The 12,229-nt window shown below is 35.7% G+C and overlaps 1 protein-coding gene across 1 annotated transcript in view; it reads right to left on the reverse strand.

Annotated features, from left to right (window-relative positions):
- The window catches only part of Nhlrc2 (NHL repeat containing 2), a 57,152-nt gene that overhangs the window by 38,875 nt on the left and 6,048 nt on the right, over positions 1 to 12,229 (reverse strand). The window lies entirely within an intron of this gene.

Here is a 12,229-nt window from a genome sequence, read left to right on the forward strand (position 1 = left end):
AGCATCACTGGTCATTTGAGGGATGCAAATGAAAACAATGCTGAGATTCTACCTCACTCCAGAAGGAATGCCTGCTATTAAGAAATCAACCAATAACAACTGTTAGAAGGGCTGTGGGGAAAAAAAGGAGTCCTCCACTACAGGTGGGGGTGTAGACTGGTGCAACCACTGTGGCAATCAATACGGAGAAATCTCAAACATCTAGGATTAGAAGTTCCATTTGATAGTCCCAGCTATCTTCCCAAAAGAATTGAAAGAATCATACCACAGTGATATATGTATACCCATGTTCACAGCAGCACAGTTTGTAAAAGCTAAAACTTGGGAACAGCCCAACTGCCCATCAGCTGGAGACTGATCTAATCTTACATTACAGCTTAACTGAATGAATATAAGCAAGATTTCCCATAATAAAAGGTTTTCAACTCATGTGAAACCTCTACTATGTCATTCTTAGAACAAACCTTCTGGTAAACAGAACTGCTGAAAACTAGAGAACATACTTCCTTTATCTAATCAATCCATTATTTCAAGAAGTTAGCATGGGGGGTATTTAGGCTAGATTCAAAGCAAAAACCCAGTACTAAGGTAGAAGACATAATAAACTCAAATCTCTCAACATGTCAATGAAACCCTACTCAAATTAGTACAAAGAATAAATAAAATCATCCAAACCAGACGCATCAACTCCCAGACAGCCCACTGTTCTAGTACAACTACTGACTTGAAATCAAAACACAGGCATACACATCACTGTTTGAAGACTGAGAAAAGAAAACATAGCAGGTAGATTGTAGGGGGAGGGGTCAAAACTTAAAAATCACATCATATGAGAACATTTCCAGTTTTATTCCTTCTATCCTTTCCTGACTTAGCTCTGAGAACAGATTCCCAGTTATGAAGATATACAGGTGGTTAAAACTCCAAAAGAAACTCCAAGGAACCAGGGAAGTTGGAGCATATGAGGCTAAGAGGAAAAGCAAATTAGAAAACAAGACAACCCAGACCCAGTAAAATGTAGTTAAATGCTGAGAGACCTGAGACCTGAATTACTGAGTTGATAGGAGAGGTGTTGGAAGATGAGACGGAGCTTACAATCTGAACTACCAGAGTTGATGTCTACGAACACAAAGATATCAATATTGTCCAAAGGTTTATGTCAACCTCGTCTACATAACATTCCAATGTCCAAGGTACAAACTCAAACTACTTGAAAAAAGCAAGGTAGGATGGGCATGGTGGCGCATGCTTATAGTCCCAGCACTCTGGAGACTGAGGCAGGAGGTCTGCTGTGAGGTCAGCCTGGGCTATAGAGTGAGTTCAAGGCCAGTCTGAACTACATAGCAAGACCCTATCTCTAAAATAAAAAGGCAAGGTAATGTGGCTTATTATATAAAATTCAACAGATACCAATGTCAAAATAAAGTACGTATTTAAATTAGCAAAGACTTTAAAGCAGTGATAACTGCTTCATATGTAAAAGAAAAACATACATAAAATGAGTGAAAAGATAGGAAACAGAAACTGAAACTATAAAAAATATCTAATAAAAACATTAGAACTAAAAATATCTATTGGAAATAAATTCACTGAAGTAAATATACATGTTGGAATAAATTCACTTAAAGACAAAAAAAAAAAAGACAGAGGAAAAAGTCAGTGAACCTAAAGATAGCACCACAGAAATAAGCCAATCTAACAAATGCAAAGAAAGACTGAATTAAAAAGAACAGAACAATTTCTGGAACAATCTAAATGATCTAAAGATTAACTGGAACCCTAGAGAGGAGAAAGAGATTAGGGCAGAGTAATCGTGTGAATGATGCCTAAAGTTCCAAAATGTGGTTAGAGATAACAAGTTACAGAATTCAAAGTTGGCACACACCAAGTGAGACAAATTAGAGAAAAACATGACTAGCCACATTATAAACGAACTACTGAAAACTGAAGATTATTAAATAGACACAGACATCTTGAAAGCAACTAGAGGAACAAAAAACATAGGGAAGTGTGGCTGCCTGAAAACTGGAGGTAGGAACGATAGGAAGGAGTGAGAAGGACTGTGCACTTCTGGCCATTTGCAACTTACTAAACCTGTCTATCACTTTTCTCATTTGTAAAGTGGGGAAAAACTGCCTCCTAGGTTAGGAAGATTAAGAGATAATCTGTGTAAGGCACAGAATATTTATAATAATCCTACAATATATGAATGATCTTAACTCATCTATTAAAAGAAAAAGATGATACATTCTGTATATGAGATACATCTAAAAGGGGATCTAAAAGGCTAAAAATAAAGGATAGGCAAAGGCAAGCAGGCAAATGAGCAGAAGGAAATAAAACACAGCAGACCTCCTCTCCCTCAGCTTTTCAAACTCCGGGGCCAGGTCAGCATTCAGCTCCATGACAAAGGGAACCACCTTACTCTGCTGTCACCTCATTTCATAACCTGGATGCTTACACAGGTTCCAGCTTGTGCTTCCGAATCTGCTTTGTCTCTCTTCTTCCCTACTTCATATCCATTTTTCCTCTTCAACTGCCTGAGCTGCCATCTTCAAGCAGAGGCACCAGACATAAATGCCGGCCTCACACGAGACCAGTCAGCCAGCTCCACAGGTACATGATACATAAAGTCAAATACCTATAGCAAGCCCCACATTATTTTTCATTTCTCCTATGCTTCTACTTCTCAGATCACACCTACATCCCTTTTTTGGTCTTAGCTCTGTAACGACATGTATGAATTCTTCATCTATCTAAGGTTAGCTTCCCAAGTCATCCCTAGGTGGATAAAACTCTCTCTCAATTGTGTTCAGCAGAAAAGGGCACATATATGCAGTGTTCTCTGGGTTCTTGGACAAACTGTTTTCTGCAGCCCTGGCTGATGACTGAAGGACAAATATAAGGTTTAAAATTCACGTTTATATTATGCTGGGCGTGGCAGCGCATGCCTGTAATCCTAGCACTTTCGAGGCTAAGGCAAATATGAGGCAAGCCTGGGCTACATAGCGAGACACTGTCTCAAAAAAACAAACCAACAAAAAATGTTTTATATGTGATTACTTCTATCTTGAAGAGTCGGTACATATACATAATTCCTTTTTGTTTGTCCTCTACCCTTTCCTACCCTCCCTGACCCTTCCAACTGTTGGACTCCTTTCTCATTTGCAAAAGCGCTATTTTCATTATGTTCAATTTTTTCCATCCCTTTATCTTCCCCCTTCCCTCTCTTGTTCCCCCATCCATCTGAAAATCTCCTGAATTCCTATTTTCTATCTTCTATTTTGCATCCCCATATTTATATTGTTTTTCATTTTAGAGAAACTATGTCCTATTTAAACTTGTGTGTTTGACTTATTTCACTTAACATTATGGCCTCAAGGTGCATCCATTTACCTACGAATGCCTCAGGTCCATCTTTCTTTTTTTTTTTTTAATTTTATTGAGTTTATTGGTACATTTTAGGGATACAGTACAGTTACATTCATTGTTGGGATCATGTACCTTTACATGGCAAGTCTTGATTCTCATTTTTAGGTCCATCTTTCTTTATGGCACAGTAGTACTCCATTGTGTGTACGTTCCTCTTTATTTATATGGTCTTTAAAAAGTTAAGACCAGTCTAATTTCTGCAACCTTGCAAATCATTTTTTTTTGTTGTTTGAAGATCTTGAGGATCCCCCTCCTAATCTTTAAAGTGTAATGGTTTTCCTAGGATATGTCTTGGATTGTTATGAGTCACTTCTCCCTGGTACCTGGTAAGCCAGTCAGTATGCAGGTTCAGTAGCTGCTCTCATTTCCATGAAGTTTTCTTGGATACTAATTTTAAGTATTAAACGTAGTCAATTGTTTTGTTCTTGATGGCTGCTAACAGTTTAATTCAATCATTTTCTCTTTATACATTTTTACTTCTTTAGCTTATTTTTATCTTCCAGGGTTTTTATCCCCTCTATTTCATGTCAGTGTCCCTTACTATATATTTATATGAATTCATTGTTCCTTGGGCACCTTCTAGATTAGTTTTCAAATCTAACACAAATTTGAACTTTTTTTTCTATTTCTTTCCTGAGTTTAATCAACATGTGTTCATTTTTTGTCTTTATTAGTTTTTAAATGTATGATTCAAATCGGTTTTTCATTTTTCCTAAGGACATTTAATTCAATACAAAGCTTTATGTTAGTATTTTTCAATTGTGTAATTGTTAAATTGAGAATTTTCAACAGCATTTCTAATTTGAATTGCACCTTTAGCTTTCATAACTTTATTTCCTATTCCTCTTCATTTTGTGGGAAGGGTTCCTGATTTAAGAGTATCCTGTTCTGACTGTTCCTTTTTTTGTGGTGGTTTTATTTATGGTGAGTACTGCTGGAGAAAAGAATTGATGTGTTTTTCTTTCATTTCTGCTGGATCCTAAACTTTTTCCTTTTACTTCCTTCTTTCTCTGTAGTGGCCTGTCTCTAATGAAACCCACAACTTGCCTATATACCTGATTCTCTCCTAAAAGCAATGCTTTTTGGAGGCTTCCATTCCCAGTCCTACAGTCTCAGGAGCTGTTGATAAGTTCTAGCTCATCCAAATCTGTATTGAGCTTTTCACCCTTCATACTGGAGTTTCTCTTTCTAGGGGAAAGGGAACTTATTCTGTTTATGCTTTGCCTAAATCCTTTAAACCACCTATTTTTTTCATGGAGTCTTTTAAGCCTCCTCTGTCCTTTTTCTCAGCAACACCAGGCTAGCACCAGCAGGACCTTTACTGGAATTTAGCGTATTTCTCAACTCACATTTTATATGAAGGCCATATATATATTCTCTATCTGCTAATATTGTGAAATGCAGGCTCAAGTGTGGTTTTCTTTGCTCTTATTTTTATGTTTGGGGAAGGAAGAGATGATGAAAAGATTCAAAATTAGGAGGCCATGATTCTCCAAGCGTGGAAATAGTACAGATAGACTTTTTCACATGTATTTATAAGTTACATAGCACCCCATAATTTTCCTTACCACTAATTCAAAAATTATAAAAATATATATGTGATTAATCATTTGTTGCACCCCCATTAGACTGTTTTATTGTTCACTAGCACAGGTCCTACTATTTAAGTGGGAAATAAAAGAACGGACAGGATATAAATACCAAAAACATGTATATACTCACAAATTTATGAGTACATTATATAATCCAAATAGTATAACTACATTGATCTAGACAATGGCTAAATATCTATTACTCTCATTTTTTTCAGTGTTAAGAACCTTAAAGTTTAGATTTTTCTTGAACTATTTTGCTTTTTCTATTAATCATGCATAATAAAAAGCAGGATATATGAGAGTCTACCTTTTGTGAATCTTAGGCCAAACCAGGACCAAAACCACCTCATTTAAAAGAAAATATGGAAAGAAGAAAAGAAAAAAAAAGAGAGAATGAAGAAGAAAAGAGAAGGAATGAGGCAGAAAGAGGAGAAAAGAGAAACCATATAAAAACTACAACTGCTTCTAAAACATTAACGATAAAATAACTTTTCAAAATAAACCATTTTAAAAGCTTCAATTTTATTATTTTTCTAAAGAGATATACATATATAGAATGTTAAAATTGATTATAATTCTATATACTATAATGGAAAATATAGCACCAGTTTAACCACAGGCAATAGAATAACCTAATTAAAATATACAAGGACTGCGAGTACTGAAATATTTTGGAAGATGTTTTCAAAACTGCAGACATTGAGATCGTCTCTGAATGGGTCAGTGTTAACCTAACAGGAAATGATACAGAGCAACTGAAGGAAAGCTATGGAGGCTAGAATAACCTAGTAGGAGGAAGAAAGTGTCTGGAGAAGATGCTAGAGAGGTAGGGTTTTAGTTTGTATGCTATGCAGTAGAAACATGAGGATCAAATCACTAAACACTAAATTAAAGCAGTGACTAGGAGCAAATTTTATTTTATTTTATTTTATTTTTATTTTTTGGTTTTTTGAGACAGGGTCTCACTATGTAGTTGAGACTGACCTGGAACTCACTATGTAGTCCAGGCTGGTCTCCAACTCACAGGGATCCTCCTTCCTCAGCCTCTAGAGTGCTGGAATTACAGGTGTGCGCCACCTCGCCCAGCTTAGAAGCAAATTTTAAAGACAATAAAAAATTGACAGTAGGCTATAGTACACACTAAAAATTTTGAAAATTTGCCATAGGCTGATCAACATTTTCACTGCATATTAACTGTTTAAGAACACAGTATAAAAAGATGGCCTGCTGAAAAAAATAAAACGTAAAGCATGTGCAGAAAAGAGTTAACACAGAAGACCTGAAAGGCATGATTCTAAGACTGGCTCTTGCCTGTCATTGAGAGAGTAGATTGTGGGAGCGTTCTCACCATTCCCAGAACCGGGGAGAGTGGCCCACTATACCTCAAGTGTACCAACAAGACAATTTGCTGAACTGCTTTCCTTCTGGGAGTGTGGAATTTTGGAACATGACAGCAGGTATGAACCTGCCTGTGTGACCAGCCCCCAATAAAAACCTTGAGAGCTGAGCTTCCCCTCAGCTTTCCTGGTTAGCAACATTTCAAATGTGCTGTCACAACTCCTTCTGGGAGCAGTACGTTTGGCCTATGTGACTCCACTGACAGAGGACTCTGGAATCATGTGCGTGGTCTTCCCTGGGCTTAGCTCTATGCTTCTTTTCCCTGTCCTGATAATTGCTTCGTAACCTTTCACTGTAATAAATTGAAGCCATGAGTATAACTATGTGCTGCATCCTGTAACTCTTCTTAAGGAAATATTGAACAGGGATGGTTTTGGGAGCCCTGAAACAAAATGAAATTAGATACCAATTCATTTAAAAGCTTAGTTTCACTATAAAATTAGAAGTATATTCTGGTGTTTCATAATTTATAAAACAGGGGAAAAGCATACATTACATGATGAGAATACTAACATTTATTCAATAATATGGTATTTGGATTTTTAAAAGTCTGAGTTATATTTCACAATCACTTGTTAAAATATACAAATACTCCCAATGAATGTTTCTGATTAAAAGAGAGCCATTATGTTCAATTTGTATACTACATAATCACATATCATTACACACATAAAAAGTTAAACTCAGAAAGTTGAGGGAAAAATCCACCAAGGCTCTTAACAATATATATATAATATGTGTTAATTATTATAAATTAGTAACAATCTTAGGGCACAGTTATAAGAAAATGTTAAAATATCAGAACAACTTATTAATATTAAGCATTTTACTTTAGCCAGGAATGGCGGTGCATGTCTGTAATCTCAGTATTCCAGAAGGGCTGAGGGTCATAGGAGGATCACAAGTTTGACCCCACCTCCCAGGCAACTTGGTGACTCAGAGAAACCCTGTCTCAAAACAACAACAACAACAACAACAACAACAACAACAACAAAATGGCCTAGGACATAGCTCAGTGCAAAGGCCTTCAGTTCAATCTCCACTATCACATACACACACATGTCTTATATGCTATTGTGAAAGTGATACTGGCCACTATTGCAAACCTGAGTTTAAAAGTTGTTTTACAGAAGAAAGAGTCTGGGTTTTAAATTGGGCCTCTTTCAATGTGTTTTGAAATGATAAGCACGTTCTCATTCAGCTGAGCATTTTTGGTTTACTGATAAAATGAATTGAATGAATATTCCATGGGATTTAATGTCACATGACACTTCAAGAACATAAAGAGCAATCCCAGCACTCAGGAGGCTGAGGCAGGAGGATCGCTGTGAGTTCTAGACCAGCCTGGAAAAAAAAAAAAAGACCAGCCTGGGCTACATAGTGAGTTCCAGGTCAGTCTCAACTACATAGTGAGATGCTGTCTCAAAAAACAAAAAAAACAAAAAAACAAAAAAAAAGGAACATAAAGAGCATTGCTCCAGATTCAGTTTGGAAATATGTCAAAAGGAAGAAGACAGCTGCAAGAAAGCAAAGTTAATGTAGTGACATCTCACTGAACTTTTATGTGATACTCTCTGGGTATGTCTTCTTTTGTGAATATGAGTTGACTTATCTTTTGACAATATACAAATCTTTTACGTTTCCAAGATTTTTATATAGCAAAGTACTACTGAAGCCATATTTCTTTGAAATTATGACACTGAGATGACTTACAATGTATTTTTAAGTGTTTAAGACTAATCCTGCAAACAATGTTCTAACAGCCACATGCAGAAAATCAAACTAATCAGTAGTCTATTCTGCCACTAACAAATGAACTACTTTGGGGAACAAATTACACGGGGTAACAAATCATACTCAGTGGCACGCTAGTAAACTAGTTCTTAATCCTTAATGTGTAGCATTCAGTGACTTTCATGGTAGAAACAGTCCCACTACAGAAGACTTCAAGCTCACCAGTGATACAAAAACTTCCTAACATTTAACAAATGACAAAGCCATTTGCGCTGTACGAGCTATTGTACCCTTTCCAGAGGGGCACAAATTTGTTCTTATCATATTCATTTGAAAAGTAAGAGTTAAACTCCATTTACATAAAATTGACTATCTTAACCACTTTAAAGTACACAGCTCAGTTTTATGAACATTCCATACTGCTGTGTAGCCACCATCATCTATCTCCGGAACTGTTCATCTTGAAAAACTGAAAATTGTGCCCCTTAAGCAGTAGCCCTTCATTCTCCCCCTCTCCCAGCTTTCATCATTCCACTTGCAATCTCTATAATTCTGACTGTTCTAAGTACTATTTACCTTTTTGGGACCAGCATACTTCACTTAGTATAATGCTTTCAATGTTCATCCATGCTTTCAGAGTTTCCTTCCTCTTTAAGGTTGAATAGTTCATTGTGCGCACATAATCCTACTTTCCTTATCCATCAAAGGACACTTGGGTTGCTCTCATATCTTGGCTATTATGAACAATGCTACTAGGTATTGATTTATTCGGCGTTTGTATTTATTCTTGGTTTAGTCTTAGTTATCACAGTCTCTTAATACGTTTTCATTTCTGTAGAATCAGTAGTAATGTTCCCCACTAAAATTTGTGATTTTAGTAATTAAGTCTTCTAAGATTCTATATCGATACACTCAAAGAACCAGCTTTGAGCCTCCGTTATTTATCTATTTTGTTTCTCTCTGCTCAAATACCTATTAATGCCTTCCCTCTGCTACTTTGGGTTCAGTTAGTTCTTTTCTAGGTCCTTATGTTATGTTATTGATTTGAAATACAATATCTCTTAATGTAAGAATCTTCATAAATTTCTTTCTTAGCACTGCTTTTATTGTGTGCCATAAATTTTCACTCATCTTACATCTTTTCTAATTTGCCTTGTGGTTTCCTCTTTGGTTCACTGATTAACAGTATGTTAATTTCCACAATTTAAAAAATTTTCATTTTTTCTGCTGTGACTGATTTCTAACTTCATTCTGCTCTGATCAGAGAATATACTTCGTGTAATATCTATTTTTTAAAAATATACTTGGAATAACATAGTTTATCCTGGAAAATGTCCCATGTGCACTTCAAAAGAATGGTGTGATCTGATATTGGATAATATGTCCTATATATGTATATTATTAGATCTAGTTAGTTTATTGTATTAAATTCTTTATTTCCTTATCTTCTGTCTAATTGTTTTATACTCTATTAAAAATAAGCTATTGAATTCTCTAACCACTACTGTAGAACTCTTTACAATTGAGGGGAGCCTCAATTCTGTCAATTTTTGCTTCACATATTTTGATAATCTGTAAATAAATGCATAACTGTTTATTACAGCTTCTAGATGTATTGGACTTTTAAAAATATATAACAATCTTGTTTGTCTCTTGTAACCAACTTTTTTGATTTAAAGTACATTTTGTCTAATACAACCACCCCTATTCTCTTTTGGATACTATCTACACTGAATATATTTTTTATCCTTTTACTCTCACCCTTATTTATGTCTTTGGTTCTAAGGTGACTCTCTATAGAGAGTTGTTTTTGGATATTTTGTATCCATTCAGCCAATTTCCATCTTTTGATTGGAGATCTTAATCCAATTACATTTCAAGTAATTACTGATAACAAGGAAGTGATTTCTGACATTTTGGTTTCTACATACTTCAGAGCTTTCCTGTCTCATTTCCCATATAGCATTACTGTTCAGTTGATTTTTGCTTATAGTAAAATGTTTAAATTCCTTTCTCATTTCCTTTTGTGTATATTCTCTTGCTACTTTTTGGCTTAGCTTAGTACTGACATTTTACACACTAAAATAACACTCTAATGTGAATTCATACCAAGCTAACTTCAATAACACTAAAAAAAGTACTCATCTGACATTAACAGTTCCATGTATACTGCTTCCACCTGCTGAGGTCACAAAATAACATATTTATAAATTATGTCCAAAACCATCAACTGATAATTATTTCAATTATGTTAGCCTCTTTATACAAAAACAAGAGTGTGGTGTTACAGAGTGAAATTATCATAGCTCTAGCTTTAGATTTTTCAGGGGCAGCACTGGGACTTAAACCCAGGGTCTTCACACAGACCTACATTGCAGCCTATTTTTTATTTTGAGACAAAGTTTCATTTAATCACTTCGATTGGGCCTGAATGTTCTACCTCAGCCTCCTAAAGTGCTGGGATTATGGGCAGGTACCATCACACACATCTTAGACCATTGATGGCAAGCCTTTTAGAGCTTTCAATGATAATAACAGCCTGCTGCAGCATGTAGGTTCACCACTGTTTTAGACTAATTTTTAAAAATGTATTGGTCTATTAAATCACGTAGAAAACAAAAAGCAACGTTATACACCACTGTTACAATAATATAGTACTAGCTTCTATAATTGCCCATGTATTTTCCTTTACTGAGATTTTTATTTCTTCATAGGCTTCCAAACACTGTCTAGTGTTCTTTCATTTCAGACTACAGGACTCCCTTTACCATTTCTTTCAGGACATGTCTAGTACAGAACTCCCTCAGCTTTTGTTTATCTGGGTTTGTCCTACTTTCTTTCTCACTTTGGAAAAACAGTTTTGCCAGCTGTAGGATTCTTGGTTGACAGTTTTCTCTTTTTTCTCTATGATCTCTGATGTCTGATGTGAAATCTTGTTACTGAGGATCCCCTGTATGTGATGAGTTGTTTCTCTCTTGCTGCTTTTAAAGTTCTCTCTTTGTCTCTGGCTCTCAGAAATTCTACTTTAACGTACGTTGGGCTGGTTCTCTTTGAGTTCATCCTACTGTTTGATAAGTTTCATGGATATTTATATCTTTAATCAAATTTGTGAAGTTTTCAGCTATTATTTCTTCAAATATTCTTTATCAGAACACATGTGTGGGTCAACTGATGGTGTTCCACAGGTCCCTTAGACCTCATTCACTTTTTTTAATCCTTTCTCTGTTCTTCAGATTCAATAATTTCCATTATCCTAACTTCATATTTACTGATTCCGCTTCTTACCTGCCTATGGATTTCTGTAGCAGATTTTTCATTTCAGTTCTTGTACTTTATAGTTCTAGAATTTCTTTTTGTTTCTTTAAAATTTTCTATTTTCACTGATATTTCCATTTTACAAATACATTGTTTAATTTATCTTTTTGATATCTTTAATTCTTAGAGTATCCTTTAACCAGTTGTTTTAGTCTTCATCTTATAGATCTGCCATGAGGTCTTTTTCAGAGGCAGTACCTATTAGCTTATTCCCTACACACATTCCCCACCCCCAGTACTGGGAATCAAAATCAGGACCTGCTGCTTGCAAGGCATGCACAGTGCCACTGAGTTAAATTCCTGGCCCTAGCTTTTTCTTTCTTTGAATGGGCCACATTTCGAACTTTCTTTGTACACCTGATTTTTTTTTTTTGGCTAAAAACTAGCTATTCGTATCAAATAACATACATGGTAATTCTGGAAGTCAGATTCTCCTGCTTCCCCACAGTTTGCTGTTTTTTCAGTGGGGTTTTTTTTTGGGGGGGGTAGGTGTCTTTTGTTCTTTTTATTGTTAAATTGTGGAGGGTTTCTGTGGCAAGGGCCACCCTGAGGTAAAACTGAATGTCTTCTTGGGTCTTTTCTGTGCTTGCATTTTCCCGGGGCATGTGTAGTGACCTCCTAAGCCCCTCTGTATATACAATTGCTACTGAATGGCCCAATCCTCGATAGCTGGCTCCCAAAAGAAGAAAAAATGAAAAACGAAGGGGAAATAAAAAAGGCACCAACTCTTTTTTTTTTTTTTTTTTTTTTTTTTT

The sequence above is a fragment of the Fukomys damarensis genome, unplaced genomic scaffold (genome assembly GCF_012274545.1).
Source record: "Fukomys damarensis isolate Sample0158 unplaced genomic scaffold, DMR_v1.0_HiC HiC_scaffold_8, whole genome shotgun sequence".
Lineage (NCBI taxonomy): Eukaryota > Metazoa > Chordata > Mammalia > Rodentia > Bathyergidae > Fukomys > Fukomys damarensis.